Raw genomic sequence first — 13,349 nt, 5'->3', positions numbered from 1 at the left:
ATACAGATCGTATTGTACACTGTCACAAGAGGGGTTCCCGTGCGGATCCTATTCCTTCTGGAGGCAGACTCTGTCCTGAGGTTCCATAGTGTAGTGGTTATCACGTCTGCTTTACACGCAGTAGGGCCTGGGTTCGATCCCCAGTGGAACCAAGATCGTTGTTCCTCCTAACCCCGTCCCCCGAAAGCCATCGCATCCTTCCTTTAACGTGATGAGTAAAATAGTAAAGATGTCTCTACCGTGAAATACTTGCAGCGTTAATGGTGTCAGAGCAAGGTGATCGCTCGGACGTGGTCTACTCCTGCCTCGTGTGCGACTGCGCTTCCTAGCAAACACAAAGGGGCTGCTGGTCTCCCTCAAGTTTTCCACAGTTCCTGTTCATCTCCCAGAATCACCAATGCACACACTGACTAGAAAAAGACATGAATGTCACACAAGTTCCCCTTTTATGTTCTAAGTACATCAACATTCACTATTACCCCAAGACACAGAAAACCAGCATCTGCAGCCCCAAAAGATACTTCCAAGGGCCACAATGGATTCCCACGGGTCAGCAGTCCTTTTAGGTAACAAAGAGAGGGCGTTAGAAAGTCTATGACGCTACAAAGAAGAGCAGCTGCACATAGAAGAGGGATGCCACACATCCAATTTCCCAAATCTCTCTTTGGGCTATGTGGGGAGTCCTCCTGCAGGCTGCACCATGCATTCCCCTCATTTCAATAGCGGTTCACCAGGCCAGTTTCTATGGTCCTTGCCTAGAGCTAATCAAAGTCTCTGCACAGTACCTCCATTCCACTGCCAATGGCTCGCGTGATCTGCAGTTCCTGGACCCATGGTTCCTCTCCTGTGTGGTCTCGCAGCCTGCGGTTTCCCTTGCGCTGCCTGTCCTGGGTCGAGCGCTTTGCGGAAAGAGAGAGTGCCCCTCTATTCAGGCTCCCATCTTCTTAGCCCTTCCGTTAGCCACTCCCCCCCCCCCACCCAGGGGGTTTTCCACTGCTTATCAGGAGGAGGCCTGGGTCGTTTGAGAACTGGGAGTATGCAGACCTTAGGTGTTATGGGCCCTATCACTTCTTTGTTTCCTGCCCCCTCCCCCTCTGCCCAAGCTGTGGTTCAAACTGGCTCAGCAGCCACTCACACCTCTGTGCCTCAGTACCTAAGGTGTGTTAATTGCTTCCTGTCAGGATGGCCAGTGTCTTCTTAACCTGCTGCTAATTGTGACCTGTTCGTCATCTGCATGAGGCGATCGTCAGTGCTCGCGGAACAAAAGAGAAGGGGGCGCTTTTAGGGCTTGGCGGTTGTGCTTCGACCAAAGCCATCTTCTGAGCACCTTAGAACACTCTCAGGCGCATCCAGTACACACCATAAGGAGAAACACTTCTACTTGAAATGCGAGCTCTTTCAGAAAGAACGAGCACACTGCGAATTAGTGCAAAGGTCGACTCTGGTGGGACTCGAACCCACAACCTTTGAATGCCTTCACACACTCACCGTCTAGAAGTCCAATGCGCTATCCATTGCGCCACAGAGCCACTGCTCACCTGACCTTTCACCCGAACCTTTAACCCTACCGTTCTGTGACATCACCAGTTACTTTAGAATTCTACACATTCCTGTGTCCACAGCACGGAGGACAGTGTCCCAGATCTGAAGCAGGAAAATCAGACGCAACAGCTGGAATACAGATCGTATTGTACACTGTCACAAGAGGGGTTCCCGTGCGGATCCTATTCCTTCTGGAGGCAGACTTGGTCCTGAGGTTCCATAGTTTAGTGTTTATCACGTCTGCTTTACACGCTGTAGGGCCTGGGTTCGATCCCCAGTGGAACCAAGATCGTTGTTCCTCCTAACCCCGTCCCCCGAAAGCCATCGCATCCTTCCTTTAACGTGATGAGTAAAATAGTAAAGATGTCTCTACCGTGAAATACTTGCAGCGTTAATGGTGTCAGAGCAAGGTGATCGCTCGGACGTGGTCTACTCCTGCCTCGTGTGTGACTGCGCTTCCTAGCAAACACAAAGGGGCTGCTGGTCTCCCTCAAGTTTTCCACAGTTCCTGTTCATCTCCCAGAATCACCAATGCACACACTGACTAGAAAAAGACATGAATATCACACGAGTTCCCCTTTTATGTTCTAAGTACATCAACATTCACTATTACCCCAAGACACAGAAAACCAGCATCTGCAGCCCCAAAAGATACTTCCAAGGGCCACAATGGATTCCCACGGGTCAGCAGTCCTTTTAGGTAACAAAGAGAGGGCGTTAGAAAGTCTATGACGCTACAAAGAAGAGCAGCTGCACATAGAAGAGGGATGCCACACATCCAATTTCCCAAATCTCTCTTTGGGCTATGTGGGGAGTCCTCCTGCAGGCTGCACCATGCATTCCCCTCATTTCAATAGCGGTTCACCAGGCCAGTTTCTATGGTCCTTGCCTAGAGCTAATCAAAGTCTCTGCACAGTACCTCCATTCCACTGCCAATAGCTCTCGTGATCTGCAGTTCCTGGACCCATGGTTCCTCTCCTGTGTGGTCTCGCAGCCTGCGGTTTCCCTTGCGCTGCCTGTCCTGGGTCGAGGGCTTTGCGGAAAGAGAGAGTGCCCCTCTATTCAGGCTCCCATCTTCTTAGCCCTTCCGTTAGCCACTCCCCCCCCCCCACCCAGGGGGTTTTCCACTGCTTATCAGGAGGAGGCCTGGGTCGTTTGAGAACTGGGAGTATGCAGACCTTAGGTGTTATGGGCCCTATCACTTCTTTGTTTCCTGCCCCCTCCCCCTCTGCCCAAGGTGTGGTTCAAACTGGCTCAGCAGCCACTCACACCTCTGTGCCTCAGTACCTAAGGTGTGTTAATTGCTTCCTGTCAGGATGGCCAGTGTCTTCTTAACCTGTTGCTAATTGTGACCTGTTCGTCATCTGCATGAGGCGATCGTCAGTGCTCGCGGAACAAAAGAGAAGGGGGCGCTTTTAGGGCTTGGCGGTTGTGCTTCGACCAAAGCCATCTTCTGAGCACCTTAGAACACTCTCAGGCGCATCCAGTACACACCATTAGGAGAAACACGTTCCACAGCAGAGGGATGACACTTCTACTTGAAATGCGAGCTCTTTCAGAAAGAACGAGCACACTGCGAATTAGTGCAAAAGTCGACTCTGGTGGGACTCGAACCCACAACCTTTGAATGCCTTCACACACTCACCGTCTAGAAGTCCAATGCGCTATCCATTGCGCCACAGCTCACCTGACCTTTCACCCGAACCTTTAACCCTACCGTTCTGTGACATCACCAGTTACTTTAGAATTCTACACATTCCTGTGTCCACAGCACGGAGGACAGTGTCCCAGATCTGAAGCAGGAAAATCAGACGCAATACAGATCGTATTGTACACTGTCACAAGAGGGGTTCCCGTGCGGATCCTATTCCTTCTGGAGGCAGACTCTGTCCTGAGGTTCCATAGTGTAGTGGTTATCACGTCTGCTTTACACGCAGTAGGGCCTGGGTTCGATCCCCAGTGGAACCAAGATCGTTGTTCCTCCTAACCCCGTCCCCCGAAAGCCATCGCATCCTTCCTTTAACGTGATGAGTAAAATAGTAAAGATGTCTCTACCGTGAAATACTTGCAGCGTTAATGGTGTCAGAGCAAGGTGATCGCTCGGACGTGGTCTACTCCTGCCTCGTGTGCGACTGCGCTTCCTAGCAAACACAAAGGGGCTGCTGGTCTCCCTCAAGTTTTCCACAGTTCCTGTTCATCTCCCAGAATCACCAATGCACACACTGACTAGAAAAAGACATGAATATCACACGAGTTCCCCTTTTATGTTCTAAGTACATCAACATTCACTATTACCCCAAGACACAGAAAACCAGCATCTGCAGCCCCAAAAGATACTTCCAAGGGCCACAATGGATTCCCACGGGTCAGCAGTCCTTTTAGGTAACAAAGAGAGGGCGTTAGAAAGTCTATGACGCTACAAAGAAGAGCAGCTGCACATAGAAGAGGGATGCCACACATCCAATTTCCCAAATCTCTCTTTGGGCTATGTGGGGAGTCCTCCTGCAGGCTGCACCATGCATTCCCCTCATTTCAATAGCGGTTCACCAGGCCAGTTTCTATGGTCCTTGCCTAGAGCTAATCAAAGTCTCTGCACAGTACCTCCATTCCACTGCCAATGGCTCGCGTGATCTGCAGTTCCTGGACCCATGGTTCCTCTCCTGTGTGGTCTCGCAGCCTGCGGTTTCCCTTGCGCTGCCTGCCCTGGGTCGAGGGCTTTGCGGAAAGAGAGAGTGCCCCTCTATTCAGGCTCCCATCTTCTTAGCCCTTCCGTTAGCCACTCCCCCCCCCCACCCAGGGGGTTTTCCACTGCTTATCAGGAGGAGGCCTGGGTCGTTTGAGAACTGGGAGTATGCAGACCTTAGGTGTTATGGGCCCTATCACTTCTTTGTTTCCTGCCCCCTCCCCCTCTGCCCAAGGTGTGGTTCAAACTGGCTCAGCAGCCACTCACACCTCTGTGCCTCAGTACCTAAGGTGTGTTAATTGCTTCCTGTCAGGATGGCCAGTGTCTTCTTAACCTGTTGCTAATTGTGACCTGTTCGTCATCTGCATGAGGCGATCGTCAGTGCTCGCGGAACAAAAGAGAAGGGGGCGCTTTTAGGGCTTGGCGGTTGTGCTTCGACCAAAGCCATCTTCTGAGCACCTTAGAACACTCTCAGGCGCATCCAGTACACACCATAAGGAGAAACACGTTCCACAGCAGAGGGATGACACTTCTACTTGAAATGCGAGCTCTTTCAGAAAGAACGAGCACACTGCGAATTAGTGCAAAAGTCAACTCTGGTGGGACTCGAACCCACAACCTTTGAACATCTTCACACACTCACCGTCTAGAAGTCCAATGCGCTATCCATTGTGCCACAGAGCCACTGCTCACCTCACCTTTCACCCGAACCTTTAACCCTACCGTTCTGTGACATCACCAGTTACTTTAGAATTCTACACATTCCTGTGTCCACAGCACGGAGGACAGTGTCCCAGATCTGAAGCAGGAAAATCAGACGCAACAGCTGGAATACAGATCGTATTGTACACTGTCACAAGAGGGGTTCCCGTGCGGATCCTATTCCTTCTGGAGGCAGACTCTGTCCTGAGGTTCCATAGTGTAGTGGTTATCACGTCTGCTTTACACGCAGTAGGGCCTGGGTTCGATCCCCAGTGGAACCAAGATCGTTGTTCCTCCTAACCCCGTCCCCCGAAAGCCATCGCATCCTTCCTTTAACGTGATGAGTAAAATAGTAAAGATGTCTCTACCGTGAAATACTTGCAGCGTTAATGGTGTCAGAGCAAGGTGATCGCTCGGACGTGGTCTACTCCTGCCTCGTGTGCGACTGCGCTTCCTAGCAAACACAAAGGGGCTGCTGGTCTCCCTCAAGTTTTCCACAGTTCCTGTTCATCTCCCAGAATCACCAATGCACACACTGACTAGAAAAAGACATGAATGTCACACAAGTTCCCCTTTTATGTTCTAAGTACATCAACATTCACTATTACCCCAAGACACAGAAAACCAGCATCTGCAGCCCCAAAAGATACTTCCAAGGGCCACAATGGATTCCCACGGGTCAGCAGTCCTTTTAGGTAACAAAGAGAGGGCGTTAGAAAGTCTATGACGCTACAAAGAAGAGCAGCTGCACATAGAAGAGGGATGCCACACATCCAATTTCCCAAATCTCTCTTTGGGCTATGTGGGGAGTCCTCCTGCAGGCTGCACCATGCATTCCCCTCATTTCAATAGCGGTTCACCAGGCCAGTTTCTATGGTCCTTGCCTAGAGCTAATCAAAGTCTCTGCACAGTACCTCCATTCCACTGCCAATGGCTCGCGTGATCTGCAGTTCCTGGACCCATGGTTCCTCTCCTGTGTGGTCTCGCAGCCTGCGGTTTCCCTTGCGCTGCCTGTCCTGGGTCGAGCGCTTTGCGGAAAGAGAGAGTGCCCCTCTATTCAGGCTCCCATCTTCTTAGCCCTTCCGTTAGCCACTCCCCCCCCCCCACCCAGGGGGTTTTCCACTGCTTATCAGGAGGAGGCCTGGGTCGTTTGAGAACTGGGAGTATGCAGACCTTAGGTGTTATGGGCCCTATCACTTCTTTGTTTCCTGCCCCCTCCCCCTCTGCCCAAGCTGTGGTTCAAACTGGCTCAGCAGCCACTCACACCTCTGTGCCTCAGTACCTAAGGTGTGTTAATTGCTTCCTGTCAGGATGGCCAGTGTCTTCTTAACCTGCTGCTAATTGTGACCTGTTCGTCATCTGCATGAGGCGATCGTCAGTGCTCGCGGAACAAAAGAGAAGGGGGCGCTTTTAGGGCTTGGCGGTTGTGCTTCGACCAAAGCCATCTTCTGAGCACCTTAGAACACTCTCAGGCGCATCCAGTACACACCATAAGGAGAAACACTTCTACTTGAAATGCGAGCTCTTTCAGAAAGAACGAGCACACTGCGAATTAGTGCAAAGGTCGACTCTGGTGGGACTCGAACCCACAACCTTTGAATGCCTTCACACACTCACCGTCTAGAAGTCCAATGCGCTATCCATTGCGCCACAGAGCCACTGCTCACCTGACCTTTCACCCGAACCTTTAACCCTACCGTTCTGTGACATCACCAGTTACTTTAGAATTCTACACATTCCTGTGTCCACAGCACGGAGGACAGTGTCCCAGATCTGAAGCAGGAAAATCAGACGCAACAGCTGGAATACAGATCGTATTGTACACTGTCACAAGAGGGGTTCCCGTGCGGATCCTATTCCTTCTGGAGGCAGACTTGGTCCTGAGGTTCCATAGTTTAGTGTTTATCACGTCTGCTTTACACGCTGTAGGGCCTGGGTTCGATCCCCAGTGGAACCAAGATCGTTGTTCCTCCTAACCCCGTCCCCCGAAAGCCATCGCATCCTTCCTTTAACGTGATGAGTAAAATAGTAAAGATGTCTCTACCGTGAAATACTTGCAGCGTTAATGGTGTCAGAGCAAGGTGATCGCTCGGACGTGGTCTACTCCTGCCTCGTGTGTGACTGCGCTTCCTAGCAAACACAAAGGGGCTGCTGGTCTCCCTCAAGTTTTCCACAGTTCCTGTTCATCTCCCAGAATCACCAATGCACACACTGACTAGAAAAAGACATGAATATCACACGAGTTCCCCTTTTATGTTCTAAGTACATCAACATTCACTATTACCCCAAGACACAGAAAACCAGCATCTGCAGCCCCAAAAGATACTTCCAAGGGCCACAATGGATTCCCACGGGTCAGCAGTCCTTTTAGGTAACAAAGAGAGGGCGTTAGAAAGTCTATGACGCTACAAAGAAGAGCAGCTGCACATAGAAGAGGGATGCCACACATCCAATTTCCCAAATCTCTCTTTGGGCTATGTGGGGAGTCCTCCTGCAGGCTGCACCATGCATTCCCCTCATTTCAATAGCGGTTCACCAGGCCAGTTTCTATGGTCCTTGCCTAGAGCTAATCAAAGTCTCTGCACAGTACCTCCATTCCACTGCCAATAGCTCTCGTGATCTGCAGTTCCTGGACCCATGGTTCCTCTCCTGTGTGGTCTCGCAGCCTGCGGTTTCCCTTGCGCTGCCTGTCCTGGGTCGAGGGCTTTGCGGAAAGAGAGAGTGCCCCTCTATTCAGGCTCCCATCTTCTTAGCCCTTCCGTTAGCCACTCCCCCCCCCCCACCCAGGGGGTTTTCCACTGCTTATCAGGAGGAGGCCTGGGTCGTTTGAGAACTGGGAGTATGCAGACCTTAGGTGTTATGGGCCCTATCACTTCTTTGTTTCCTGCCCCCTCCCCCTCTGCCCAAGGTGTGGTTCAAACTGGCTCAGCAGCCACTCACACCTCTGTGCCTCAGTACCTAAGGTGTGTTAATTGCTTCCTGTCAGGATGGCCAGTGTCTTCTTAACCTGTTGCTAATTGTGACCTGTTCGTCATCTGCATGAGGCGATCGTCAGTGCTCGCGGAACAAAAGAGAAGGGGGCGCTTTTAGGGCTTGGCGGTTGTGCTTCGACCAAAGCCATCTTCTGAGCACCTTAGAACACTCTCAGGCGCATCCAGTACACACCATTAGGAGAAACACGTTCCACAGCAGAGGGATGACACTTCTACTTGAAATGCGAGCTCTTTCAGAAAGAACGAGCACACTGCGAATTAGTGCAAAAGTCGACTCTGGTGGGACTCGAACCCACAACCTTTGAATGCCTTCACACACTCACCGTCTAGAAGTCCAATGCGCTATCCATTGCGCCACAGCTCACCTGACCTTTCACCCGAACCTTTAACCCTACCGTTCTGTGACATCACCAGTTACTTTAGAATTCTACACATTCCTGTGTCCACAGCACGGAGGACAGTGTCCCAGATCTGAAGCAGGAAAATCAGACGCAATACAGATCGTATTGTACACTGTCACAAGAGGGGTTCCCGTGCGGATCCTATTCCTTCTGGAGGCAGACTCTGTCCTGAGGTTCCATAGTGTAGTGGTTATCACGTCTGCTTTACACGCAGTAGGGCCTGGGTTCGATCCCCAGTGGAACCAAGATCGTTGTTCCTCCTAACCCCGTCCCCCGAAAGCCATCGCATCCTTCCTTTAACGTGATGAGTAAAATAGTAAAGATGTCTCTACCGTGAAATACTTGCAGCGTTAATGGTGTCAGAGCAAGGTGATCGCTCGGACGTGGTCTACTCCTGCCTCGTGTGCGACTGCGCTTCCTAGCAAACACAAAGGGGCTGCTGGTCTCCCTCAAGTTTTCCACAGTTCCTGTTCATCTCCCAGAATCACCAATGCACACACTGACTAGAAAAAGACATGAATATCACACGAGTTCCCCTTTTATGTTCTAAGTACATCAACATTCACTATTACCCCAAGACACAGAAAACCAGCATCTGCAGCCCCAAAAGATACTTCCAAGGGCCACAATGGATTCCCACGGGTCAGCAGTCCTTTTAGGTAACAAAGAGAGGGCGTTAGAAAGTCTATGACGCTACAAAGAAGAGCAGCTGCACATAGAAGAGGGATGCCACACATCCAATTTCCCAAATCTCTCTTTGGGCTATGTGGGGAGTCCTCCTGCAGGCTGCACCATGCATTCCCCTCATTTCAATAGCGGTTCACCAGGCCAGTTTCTATGGTCCTTGCCTAGAGCTAATCAAAGTCTCTGCACAGTACCTCCATTCCACTGCCAATGGCTCGCGTGATCTGCAGTTCCTGGACCCATGGTTCCTCTCCTGTGTGGTCTCGCAGCCTGCGGTTTCCCTTGCGCTGCCTGCCCTGGGTCGAGGGCTTTGCGGAAAGAGAGAGTGCCCCTCTATTCAGGCTCCCATCTTCTTAGCCCTTCCGTTAGCCACTCCCCCCCCCCACCCAGGGGGTTTTCCACTGCTTATCAGGAGGAGGCCTGGGTCGTTTGAGAACTGGGAGTATGCAGACCTTAGGTGTTATGGGCCCTATCACTTCTTTGTTTCCTGCCCCCTCCCCCTCTGCCCAAGGTGTGGTTCAAACTGGCTCAGCAGCCACTCACACCTCTGTGCCTCAGTACCTAAGGTGTGTTAATTGCTTCCTGTCAGGATGGCCAGTGTCTTCTTAACCTGTTGCTAATTGTGACCTGTTCGTCATCTGCATGAGGCGATCGTCAGTGCTCGCGGAACAAAAGAGAAGGGGGCGCTTTTAGGGCTTGGCGGTTGTGCTTCGACCAAAGCCATCTTCTGAGCACCTTAGAACACTCTCAGGCGCATCCAGTACACACCATAAGGAGAAACACGTTCCACAGCAGAGGGATGACACTTCTACTTGAAATGCGAGCTCTTTCAGAAAGAACGAGCACACTGCGAATTAGTGCAAAAGTCAACTCTGGTGGGACTCGAACCCACAACCTTTGAACATCTTCACACACTCACCGTCTAGAAGTCCAATGCGCTATCCATTGCGCCACAGAGCCACTGCTCACCTCACCTTTCACCCGAACCTTTAACCCTACCGTTCTGTGACATCACCAGTTACTTTAGAATTCTACACATTCCTGTGTCCACAGCACGGAGGACAGTGTCCCAGATCTGAAGCAGGAAAATCAGACGCAACAGCTGGAATACAGATCGTATTGTACACTGTCACAAGAGGGGTTCCCGTGCGGATCCTATTCCTTCTGGAGGCAGACTCTGTCCTGAGGTTCCATAGTGTAGTGGTTATCACGTCTGCTTTACATGCAGTAGGGCCTGGGTTCGATCCCCAGTGGAACCAAGATCGTTGTTCCTCCTAACCCCGTCCCCCGAAAGCCATCGCATCCTTCCTTTAACGTGATGAGTAAAATAGTAAAGATGTCTCTACCGTGAAATACTTGCAGCGTTAATGGTGTCAGAGCAAGGTGATCGCTCGGACGTGGTCTACTCCTGCCTCGTGTGCGACTGCGCTTCCTAGCAAACACAAAGGGGCTGCTGGTCTCTCTCAAGTTTTCCACAGTTCCTGTTCATCTCCCAGAATCACCAATGCACACACTGACTAGAAAAAGACATGAATATCACACAAGTTCCCCTTTTATGTTCTAAGTACATCAACATTCACTATTACCCCAAGACACAGAAAACCAGCATCTGCAGCCCCAAAAGATACTTCCAAGGGCCACAATGGATTCCCACGGGTCAGCAGTCCTTTTAGGTAACAAAGAGAGGGCGTTAGAAAGTCTATGACGCTACAAAGAAGAGCAGCTGCACATAGAAGAGGGATGCCACACATCCAATTTCCCAAATCTCTCTTTGGGCTATGTGGGGAGTCCTCCTGCAGGCTGCACCATGCATTCCCCTCATTTCAATAGCGGTTCACCAGGCCAGTTTCTATGGTCCTTGCCTAGAGCTAATCAAAGTCTCTGCACAGTACCTCCATTCCACTGCCAATGGCTCGCGTGATCTGCAGTTCCTGGACCCATGGTTCCTCTCCTGTGTGGTCTCGCAGCCTGCGGTTTCCCTTGCGCTGCCTGTCCTGGGTCGAGCGCTTTGCGGAAAGAGAGAGTGCCCCTCTATTCAGGCTCCCATCTTCTTAGCCCTTCCGTTAGCCACTCCCCCCCCCCCACCCAGGGGGTTTTCCACTGCTTATCAGGAGGAGGCCTGGGTCGTTTGAGAACTGGGAGTATGCAGACCTTAGGTGTTATGGGCCCTATCACTTCTTTGTTTCCTGCCCCCTCCCCCTCTGCCCAAGGTGTGGTTCAAACTGGCTCAGCAGCCACTCACACCTCTGTGCCTCAGTACCTAAGGTGTGTTAATTGCTTCCTGTCAGGATGGCCAGTGTCTTCTTAACCTGCTGCTAATTGTGACCTGTTCGTCATCTGCATGAGGCGATCGTCAGTGCTCGCGGAACAAAAGAGAAGGGGGCGCTTTTAGGGCTTGGCGGTTGTGCTTCGACCAAAGCCATCTTCTGAGCACCTTAGAACACTCTCAGGCGCATCCAGTACACACCATTAGGAGAAACACGTTCCACAGCAGAGGGATGACACTTCTACTTGAAATGCGAGCTCTTTCAGAAAGAACGAGCACACTGCGAATTAGTGCAAAAGTCGACTCTGGTGGGACTCGAACCCACAACCTTTGAATGCCTTCACACACTCACCGTCTAGAAGTCCAATGCGCTATCCATTGCGCCACAGCTCACCTGACCTTTCACCCGAACCTTTAACCCTACCGTTCTGTGACATCACCAGTTACTTTAGAATTCTACACATTCCTGTGTCCACAGCACGGAGGACAGTGTCCCAGATCTGAAGCAGGAAAATCAGACGCAATACAGATCGTATTGTACACTGTCACAAGAGGGGTTCCCGTGCGGATCCTATTCCTTCTGGAGGCAGACTCTGTCCTGAGGTTCCATAGTGTAGTGGTTATCACGTCTGCTTTACACGCAGTAGGGCCTGGGTTCGATCCCCAGTGGAACCAAGATCGTTGTTCCTCCTAACCCCGTCCCCCGAAAGCCATCGCATCCTTCCTTTAACGTGATGAGTAAAATAGTAAAGATGTCTCTACCGTGAAATACTTGCAGCGTTAATGGTGTCAGAGCAAGGTGATCGCTCGGACGTGGTCTACTCCTGCCTCGTGTGCGACTGCGCTTCCTAGCAAACACAAAGGGGCTGCTGGTCTCCCTCAAGTTTTCCACAGTTCCTGTTCATCTCCCAGAATCACCAATGCACACACTGACTAGAAAAAGACATGAATATCACACGAGTTCCCCTTTTATGTTCTAAGTACATCAACATTCACTATTACCCCAAGACACAGAAAACCAGCATCTGCAGCCCCAAAAGATACTTCCAAGGGCCACAATGGATTCCCACGGGTCAGCAGTCCTTTTAGGTAACAAAGAGAGGGCGTTAGAAAGTCTATGACGCTACAAAGAAGAGCAGCTGCACATAGAAGAGGGATGCCACACATCCAATTTCCCAAATCTCTCTTTGGGCTATGTGGGGAGTCCTCCTGCAGGCTGCACCATGCATTCCCCTCATTTCAATAGCGGTTCACCAGGCCAGTTTCTATGGTCCTTGCCTAGAGCTAATCAAAGTCTCTGCACAGTACCTCCATTCCACTGCCAATGGCTCTCGTGATCTGCAGTTCCTGGACCCATGGTTCCTCTCCTGTGTGGTCTCGCAGCCTGCGGTTTCCCTTGCGCTGCCTGTCCTGGGTCGAGGGCTTTGCGGAAAGAGAGAGTGCCCCTCTATTCAGGCTCCCATCTTCTTAGCCCTTCCGTTAGCCACTCCCCCCCCCCCACCCAGGGGGTTTTCCACTGCTTATCAGGAGGAGGCCTGGGTCGTTTGAGAACTGGGAGTATGCAGACCTTAGGTGTTATGGGCCCTATCACTTCTTTGTTTCCTGCCCCCTCCCCCTCTGCCCAAGGTGTGGTTCAAACTGGCTCAGCAGCCACTCACACCTCTGTGCCTCAGTACCTAAGGTGTGTTAATTGCTTCCTGTCAGGATGGCCAGTGTCTTCTTAACCTGTTGCTAATTGTGACCTGTTCGTCATCTGCATGAGGCGATCGTCAGTGCTCGCGGAACAAAAGAGAAGGGGGCGCTTTTAGGGCTTGGCGGTTGTGCTTCGACCAAAGCCATCTTCTGAGCACCTTAGAACACTCTCAGGCGCATCCAGTACACACCATAAGGAGAAACACGTTCCACAGCAGAGGGATGACACTTCTACTTGAAATGCGAGCTCTTTCAGAAAGAACGAGCACACTGCGAATTAGTGCAAAAGTCGACTCTGGTGGGACTCGAACCCACAACCTTTGAACATCTTCACACACTCACCGTCTAGAAGTCCAATGCGCTATCCATTGCGCCACAGAGCCACT

The 13,349-nt window shown here is 51.3% G+C and overlaps 10 non-coding genes across 10 annotated transcripts; 6 read left to right on the top strand and 4 right to left on the bottom strand.

Moving 5' to 3' along the window:
* Positions 1-79: 79 nt before the first annotated feature.
* trnav-uac (transfer RNA valine (anticodon UAC)) lies at positions 80-152 on the top strand. Its single transcript has one exon. It is a non-coding gene; the product is annotated as a tRNA-Val (tRNA).
* A 1,284-nt stretch (positions 153-1,436) lies between these two features.
* Positions 1,437-1,529, bottom strand: trnar-ucu (transfer RNA arginine (anticodon UCU)). The gene is made up of 2 exons: positions 1,493-1,529; positions 1,437-1,472 (listed from the first exon to the last, which is right to left on the bottom strand). It is a non-coding gene; the product is annotated as a tRNA-Arg (tRNA).
* A 1,908-nt stretch (positions 1,530-3,437) lies between these two features.
* trnav-uac (transfer RNA valine (anticodon UAC)) lies at positions 3,438-3,510 on the top strand. Its single transcript has one exon. It is a non-coding gene; the product is annotated as a tRNA-Val (tRNA).
* Positions 3,511-5,135: 1,625 nt separating this feature from the next.
* On the top strand, positions 5,136-5,208 carry trnav-uac (transfer RNA valine (anticodon UAC)). Its single transcript has one exon. It is a non-coding gene; the product is annotated as a tRNA-Val (tRNA).
* A 1,284-nt stretch (positions 5,209-6,492) lies between these two features.
* On the bottom strand, positions 6,493-6,585 carry trnar-ucu (transfer RNA arginine (anticodon UCU)). The gene is made up of 2 exons: positions 6,549-6,585; positions 6,493-6,528 (listed from the first exon to the last, which is right to left on the bottom strand). It is a non-coding gene; the product is annotated as a tRNA-Arg (tRNA).
* A 1,908-nt stretch (positions 6,586-8,493) lies between these two features.
* Positions 8,494-8,566, top strand: trnav-uac (transfer RNA valine (anticodon UAC)). Its single transcript has one exon. It is a non-coding gene; the product is annotated as a tRNA-Val (tRNA).
* A 1,306-nt stretch (positions 8,567-9,872) lies between these two features.
* Positions 9,873-9,965, bottom strand: trnar-ucu (transfer RNA arginine (anticodon UCU)). The gene is made up of 2 exons: positions 9,929-9,965; positions 9,873-9,908 (listed from the first exon to the last, which is right to left on the bottom strand). It is a non-coding gene; the product is annotated as a tRNA-Arg (tRNA).
* A 226-nt stretch (positions 9,966-10,191) lies between these two features.
* Positions 10,192-10,264, top strand: trnav-uac (transfer RNA valine (anticodon UAC)). The gene has a single exon. It is a non-coding gene; the product is annotated as a tRNA-Val (tRNA).
* Positions 10,265-11,873: 1,609 nt separating this feature from the next.
* On the top strand, positions 11,874-11,946 carry trnav-uac (transfer RNA valine (anticodon UAC)). Its single transcript has one exon. It is a non-coding gene; the product is annotated as a tRNA-Val (tRNA).
* A 1,307-nt stretch (positions 11,947-13,253) lies between these two features.
* On the bottom strand, positions 13,254-13,346 carry trnar-ucu (transfer RNA arginine (anticodon UCU)). The gene is made up of 2 exons: positions 13,310-13,346; positions 13,254-13,289 (listed from the first exon to the last, which is right to left on the bottom strand). It is a non-coding gene; the product is annotated as a tRNA-Arg (tRNA).
* Between the last annotated feature and the right edge of the window lie 3 nt (positions 13,347-13,349).

Source organism: Atractosteus spatula, chromosome 4 (assembly GCF_055471065.1).
Source record: "Atractosteus spatula isolate fAtrSpa1 chromosome 4, fAtrSpa1.hap1, whole genome shotgun sequence".
Taxonomy (NCBI): domain Eukaryota; kingdom Metazoa; phylum Chordata; class Actinopteri; order Semionotiformes; family Lepisosteidae; genus Atractosteus; species Atractosteus spatula.
The sequence above is the reverse complement of the archived record's forward strand: the minus strand, read 5'-3'. Positions and strand labels throughout refer to the sequence as shown.